At 53.4% G+C, this 7,500-nt stretch overlaps 1 protein-coding gene across 16 annotated transcripts in view; it reads right to left on the bottom strand.

Moving 5' to 3' along the window:
* The window catches only part of LOC113800342 (serine-rich adhesin for platelets), a 631,319-nt gene that overhangs the window by 134,923 nt on the left and 488,896 nt on the right, over positions 1-7,500 (bottom strand). The gene's annotated exons all lie outside the window — the stretch shown is intronic.

The following is a 7,500-nucleotide window of genomic DNA, read 5'->3' as shown; positions in this document are numbered from 1 at the left end:
GGGGCTGACAGGGCTGACGCTTTGGCCGAAATTGGTCTGATAAGCTAATGTTAACGGCTTACGCAGAGCGCATTTGTGTGGATGAAGCTAAGTGGTTGGTGGAGCAGAGCTGATCAAAATTATTGCTTCTGTGATAGATCAACAGTTTGCATGATAACAGGAGGGTGCCTGTGTGGAGCGCCTGTGTGTCTGTGTGTGTCTGGAAGAGGGTGTGGACAGATGTGTGCGGAGGGAGGAAAAACGAAGTGAATTCTTATTCGAAAGAAAGAAAAAAAATAAACGCATGCAAAAGACATTCGTTTCCTACACACTTTCCCCTGAACAACCATCTCCTTCCTCGCACAGGTGTCCGGGCGTACGCAGCCGTAATGGAAACGGCGGTCCATTTCCCTCTCGATGCCTTGTCCAATACGGGAATAGGTTCCCAACCGCAATACTTACAGGGAAATATCCGAGCACATGCGTCAATACATATAAATCAAAGCTGGATATCCCTTTTGCTCTGTGTATATAAGGGTGATGCGAGCGCTTCGACGATGGGGAGAGACGGCGGCTGGGGCGAGGGCGGTGCCGCAGGTGCCGCTGGGGAAGGGCGAGCGCCTGGGGGAGCACCCGGGGGCGGCTGGTGCTGCGGCGAAGGAATGGAGAGGGAAGAAGGGGCGAAGGACTGGCCCGGCAAAGAGCGATGCAAGCAGTTGCAGAGGCGACGTGGCAAAGGTGATATTAAGGGGCTAATGAGCGATAATCGGATAATCACGAGGGCGGAGGTGAGGGAGTGGGAGGTGAGGGAGTGGCAGGCAGGTCCGTGGATCAGCGCACGTCTGGCTTCGCTCGCCGATCCCGCCGCGCTTGCATAATCCTGTTTCGGAGCCCAGCGAAAGACTCGCTCGAGCTCAACGCCGCTGCTGCACGGGCCTTTCATTGGTATTAATACCTGCAGCTTTTTTGACAATGAATGTGTTTGAATACGTCATGCTGCTGTTTCCTAATCAAGGTCCCCCGTAACGCCCCAAAGCCAGCGATGAACAAGGTGGACGAAGAGGCAGCTTCGGCACAACCAAAAAGACCCCGTCGCCCAGGCCTGGGAAACGAGGCCGATCGTCCTAATTTTTTAGTCTTATCGACTCCTAAACACTCATCCCAAAAATATCTCCCGCCACACCGTCCGCCACGCTAGAGCTTCATCATCGCATTATCTAAATTAGCATAATTAAATCAACGTCACTTTAGCCCTGAGGAATCTAAATTACGAGGGAAATCTACTGTATCATTTACCTTCCTTGGCGAGGGAGGCAGCTTCCTTGCCTCGACATCCGCCCCATCGAGAGACTGACGAAGACGCCACCGCCGACAAGCCTCTTCTCTCTCGGGCTTCGTCTCTTCTTCGTCTTTTCAATTCCGTCTCTTCTTGTGGATTTCCCCCCGTCACTCCCGCCAAAGCGTTGTTTAAACCTATCAATGGCATATCAGTAAACCTATGGGATGCCAGCAGTTCAATTCCGTGTCAATTTGCACCTGATGCCACCCTCTGAAATATATTTCCTCCACGCACGCCCCCACCCGATTGCTGGTCGCGTTTTAGCGTTGATCTCATCACGCTTTTACCCCCTTCGCCTGCTTCCTCCAGCGCTCGGCCATCAACCCTGTCACCGGCTCCTTCAGTACAGATTCTGCGATTTAATCACCCTCAACCCACAACCCACAACCCACAACACAGAGCAGTAATTCCAAATGTAAACAAATCACGTCGAGTTCGGTTATCATTTGGCCGACACAGCGACCTCGACGTGAAGCCAGTCCTCTCCCAGCGACAAGCTCGAGCGGGCGCCATCGGCATCGCCTTCCATGCCTTCGTCGTTTCAGGAATCATTAACTGCCGGTGTCCTCCGTCAGTAGCGAGGTCACGCCCCTCCAAGCCCGCTACTCGTGTTCCTCCAATCATTAATCATCCCAGCGCTCGTCCCCTTCGCTGTGTCAACTCGCGCGAAGCCTCCCATCTCCCGTATTTACTTACTTGGTAAACTATATTTACTTAGCTTTCTTGTTTCTCTGTCTGTCTGTCTGTCTGTCTTCTCTCTCTCTCACTCCCATTTTCTCTTTCTTTCTCTCTTTCACTCCCTTCCTTCCCCCCTCCCTCCCTCCCTCCCTCCCTCCCTCTCTCTCTCTCTCTCTCTCTCTCTCTCTCTCTCTCTCTCTCTCTCTCTCTCTCTCTCTCTCTCTCTCTCTCTCTCTCTCTCTATCTCTAATTCTCTCTATCTCTAATTCTCTCTATCTCTAATTCTCTCTATCTCTAATTCTCTCTCTCTCTCATTCTCTACCTCTCCTCTCCCCCTTCTCCTCTCCCTCCCTCCCCCTATCTCTCTCTCTCTCTCTCTCTCTCTCTCTCTCTCTCTCTCTCTCTCTCTCTCTCTCTCTCTCTCTCTCTCTCTCTCTCTCTCTCACTCACTCCCTTTTTCTTTCTTTCTCTCTCACTCACTCCCTTTCTCCCCCTCTCTCTCTCTCTCCCCCATCCTCCTCTCCGCTTCTCCCTCTCCTCTCCCATCCCCTTCCCCTTTCCTCCTCTTCCCTCCCCCTCCCCTTCCCCTCCCATCCCCTTCCCCTCTCCTCCCCATCCCCTTCCTCCTCTTCCTCCCCTTTCCCCCTCCTCGTCATCCCCTTCTCCCCCTCCCCCTCCTCTTCCCCCTCCCCCTCCACCTCCCCCACCCACACCGCCCTTCCCCTTCCCCCTCCCCCTCTCCCACCCACACCGCCCTCCAAGGTGAGTACTTCCGCCGTGCAAAGAGAGACAGGTAAAGCAGGTGGGCGCGATCTCCTGCACCGAAAATAGAAGAAGAGTTTTCGGAGGCGTCGGGGGCGTGAAGCAAGCCAAGGTGTGTGAGGCGGGTGGGCGGTTCTCCAGGGTCTCCGTGTACAGCAGGTCAAGGAAGCAAGGAAGGATAAGACAGCAGGTCAAGGAAGCAAGGAAGGACAAGACAGCAGGTCAAGGAAGCAAGGAAGGATAAGACAGCAGGTCAAGGAAGCAAGGAAGGACAAGACAGCAGGTCAAGGAAGCAAGGAAGGATAAGACAGCAGGTCACGTAATCAAGGAAAAACAAGACAATAGGCCAAGGAAGCAAGGAAGGACAAGACAGCAGGTCAAGGAAGCAAGGAAGAACAAGACAGCAGGTCAAGGAAGCAAGGAAGAACAAGACAGCAGGTCAAGGAAGCAAGGAAGGATAAGACAGCAGGTCAACGAAGTAAGGAAGGGCAAGGAAGCAAGGAAGAACAAGAGCACTTATGAATACATCCTGCGGTAATACGTAGACGAGGATGTGAGAAGACGGAAAAAATTAGATGATGTGGTAAGGAGAAGAGAAAGTAGAGAGGAGGTGGCGGAAAGTAGCATAGGGAGATAAAAAAGGGAAAACCGAAAGACAGGAAGAAGAAGGAAAGGCGAGCCCGCGCCTCCTCCTTCCAACGGCACATCTGCGCCAATGGCCATAAACTTTCCTTTAGGAAATCAATTTTCATTTTCTAACTTTCGTGATTCCGACTTTACTCGTTCTTATATTTCGGTTGCCTGTAATATCCCTTCCTGACCTTTCCAGCGACGCACAAGTTTATTTTCTCCCAGATCGACAAATATCATTTAAGGTTCGCAACTTTCCGCTTCCTTATACTCCGGATAAAAATATTCGATTTGCTTTTCGCTCCTGAATCTGGCTGTGAATATTTTTGTGGCGCGCGCCGAGGGTATTCCCCGGGGAGCCTTTTTTTCCCTGCGGGGAGGGAAGCGCCGCCCTCGCTCCCCTCCCAAGGAATACAAGCCCAGCGGAGGGTACTTGGGCAAGTGTTTCCTCCCCATGCGGTGCGGGCAAAACCCCCCACCGCCGGAGGGACCCTGTTTCCGCCTGGCGCAAACGCATCAATCGAAACCTGGCCGAATACATATCCGTGGAGCAGAGATCAATAGGATCTCTATAGCAACATGTCCCTCGAACGCAAGATCGTGTCGTTTCTGAGAATGGAAGGGAGGCGAAAACGGGAGGAAGGGAAGGGCGGTCTGGTGATGACGTCACATGCAGATGCCCCTCCACATCCACGGACAAACGAACAGCAGGCGTTTAAATCTTCCGAGTAAAAATGATCACACAAAAAATATATTTACCAATAATTCGTAAGAGCCAGGAAATGCAAAAAGATTCCCACCGGAGACGCACACAAAGCAAGTTACGTCCCGAGCGCCACCGGGGAGGAGCCGCGACGGCAACATTCTCTCGCATTCCCGGCCGCCCGCGGGACTCCCGAGCTGTAAAGCGGCGGGAGTTCCTGACGGACGCGCTTTGAGGGCTCGTTTGCACCTCGCTCGTGTTTCCGCCGCCGTTTGGAATGAAGATGATGGCGGGGAACGAGCCAGGGAGCGGCGCGCGGTATGCAAACTCCAAGGAGCAGAGGAGAGAGGAAAATAACCTTAATGAAAACCCAGCCCCGTTCTCCTCCTGCCAAAAGCGGCCGCCGCCCCTGTGGGAGCAGTGTACAAAGGCTGCCGTCCATGCCAAATTGGAGGGGCCGGGGGGGTCGACAGGGAGGGGAGAGCGTGCCGCCGAGGGGGAGGGGGAGGGGGGAGGGGGAGACAAGGCGAAGAAACTGCAATCAACGGCGACATTGGCGGGTCGGAGGCGGCGTGTGTGTGTGTGTGTGGGGGGGGGGGGGGGAGGTGAATGCCGCCGCAAGGATCCGAATTATTTTGGAAAGAAGCGTGGAAAGAGACAGGGGGAAGCGCGGGCAACACTGGGGCGCAAGGAAGCCACCTGAGCTCGGGCGTCGCAGTTCAAGAACCAGGAGCTTTACTTTTGAGGACTTGAAAAGAAGAGAGCGTGAGGAGCCGTGCCAACGCAAGACAAAAAGCCAATAGAATATATGAATAAACATCAGAGATTAATAGACCACGCCTGGCACAGCATCACGCAACTAAAATCCTCAAAGTTAACAAAAACAACATCAACGCGAGAACCATAGGAATTACATACAATAAATGAACAAACAAAAACCTGACACTCGAAGATTGAAAGTTAAGGAAAGCGATGGAGAAAAGAGCGCGAACTAATAAAGAAAATAACAGCGGAAAATGCACCGCGAGGGTTAAAAGAGCAGCCATGTAAGAGGCCGTGAAGAGGGGAGGCGAGGGGACGGAGTGGAGGAGGGAAGAGCACCACGGAAGAAGGAGGAGGACCAAGGAAGAGGGGGAAGCAGAGAACAGAAAGGGTCTTGGAGGAGGAGGAAGGGAGGGAGGGAGGGAGGGAGGGGGGCAGACAGGAGAGAAGACACGGCCCTGAAAGAAGACAGAAGGAAGGAGGAGGAGGAGGAAGGAGAGGGGAAGGAGCCAGAAGGATGCAAGGATAAAAACCATAACGTGCGCCATTGCCCTCCGATACGTGATACCCGCTCCGTGATGTGACGCTCAAGCAGGCGCTGGCCCTCGAGCTCGCGCTTGGGGGCGTGGCTACGGAAGGACCAGGCATGAATAAGTCGCAGGAAGGATCAGGAAGAAAACTGGGAAGGAAGAAACAGACTCAAATTAAGATGGAGAAGCAGAAGAAAACTGCAGTAATCAAGACAAATGAAGTTAAAGGACGAGAAAGAATCGGGCAGCAATATCACAGAGAAAAAAGTCTAAATGAAATTAATGAGTGAAATACGACGCACGGAAAATGGAAGAAGGAGAGAGACAGAGGAGGGTGGGGAAAGAAGGTAAACGGAGCAAGAAAAGGAAGTAGGAGAGGGACAAATTGGTGGAGAAGGAATAGAATGAGCAAGAAAAAGAAGAAAGAGAGAATGAAACACGCCTAAGAGAGGACTCATAAAGAATCAAAGGATTAGAAAATATGACACAGACGAGGAATGGGAAAATGGGTAGCCAAACTAGGACAATCGGGATGGACGAAGCATAACGGAAACAGCAAGGAGAGCCACTGCGAGGGCCAAGCAGGACAACGAAAGAGAGCGAAAGGGGGACGGAGGACCTGCCAGAAATATGACAATTGCGAAACAAAGTCGGAAATTCCAATAACACGGACTGCACACGCCCATGCAAGGTCAGGGAGATTTCCAATACAAACTGACCCGGGAAAGTGTACTTCGTGTTCAATCCCAAGAAAGCGAGTCGGGACAGATCTTTAAAGGAACGTCGGGCAAGGTGCTGCTCAGGTCGCTCCTCTAGTCAAGTAGGCCGGGGCTATTTCTCAAAGACCAGGCCACGAGGGACCGCAAGGGGCTACGAGGGGGAGCGTAAGGAAATGAGAAGCCAGTCTGGAGGAAAGGCCCCGGAAGAGAGCCTGCGCCTAAGATCGGGCGGCTCTCGAAATGAGTTATGGCGCCCGACACGAGAGGCAGACCGCGAGGTGTAATATTTCTCGGTTGTGTGTGTGTGTGTGTGTGTGTGTGTGTGTGTGTGTGTGTGTGTGTGTGTGTGTGTGTGTGTGTGTGTGTGTGTGTGTGTGTGTGTGTGTGTGTGTGTGTGTGTGTTTCTTTCTTTTTTTTTGCACTCCGCTCTATAAAACTATATATCCTTCGCTACTGTCGTCGTCGTTCAGTGAGGATTACCATTGTGCCGTGACTCGGACTCCTCTGGGGCCTGAATATAATAAATTGTGCTTTTTGAATCACTACAGAATAGGATCGTTACGCCTCTATTATAAACGAGTGACGGACAACAGGACAGACAGGATTTAACGAGAAGAGTCTATGGATACTTTCATCACCGTATCAGTGAAGGTAGTCTCAAAATAAGGGAATACTGGACCCTGGACGCTGCACGGCTTCGGATACCGGAATGTCCTGCACCGCGGCTTTGCCTTTGTCGTCCCGCCTTGTTTACCCGGCATTGCTACCGAGATTTACGACTCGACCAACATGGCCGCGTCGACGCCGCGCAACCCTGCGCTAAGACACAGGGGTCGCTGGGGTCAAATATCGCCACCGCTGCTCGAGACAAAGCGGAAAGAGATCAACAGAGATGACCTGGGGAGCCGAGGCAACCGTGAGGGAGGAGCTGGCTTCTCCGGCGGGAGAAAAAGAGGTAAAAACAGGGACGGCTCCCTTGGGAGAGCTCAGGTAGGACTGAATCACCTTAGCCGGACGTGTGAAACGCCTTGAGGGTAGGACCTGTGACACCTTAGGGGAGCTGGCACGGGCTCCTCCGCCACCAGGCGAGAGGGGCCGGGTCTGGCGCAGGGCGGGGAACGACAGGGCACGCCACTGCAGTGCTCCTGAGGCGGCCTGGGGTTGGTCCCGACGGCAAGGACAGACTCTCGTTGCACTTCTCGAGGACGCGTAAAAATGCTGGTGCACATCCCACGCCATCCGTCACTCGCGCACGACCCTCGCGAGGCCGGCCACTCAGCCCGCACTCCCGAGGGCCTCGTGCACTCCCCGCCTCGCTCCCGCCGCCTCCACAAGCTGCACCTCCCGCCATTCCTTGCTCGCCATGCACGCCCTGCTCAGGCTCTGCGTTATTCTCGG

Source organism: Penaeus vannamei, chromosome 18 (assembly GCF_042767895.1).
Source record: "Penaeus vannamei isolate JL-2024 chromosome 18, ASM4276789v1, whole genome shotgun sequence".
Taxonomy (NCBI): Eukaryota; Metazoa; Arthropoda; class Malacostraca; order Decapoda; family Penaeidae; genus Penaeus; species Penaeus vannamei.
This window is presented reverse-complemented; position numbering and strand designations above follow the sequence as displayed.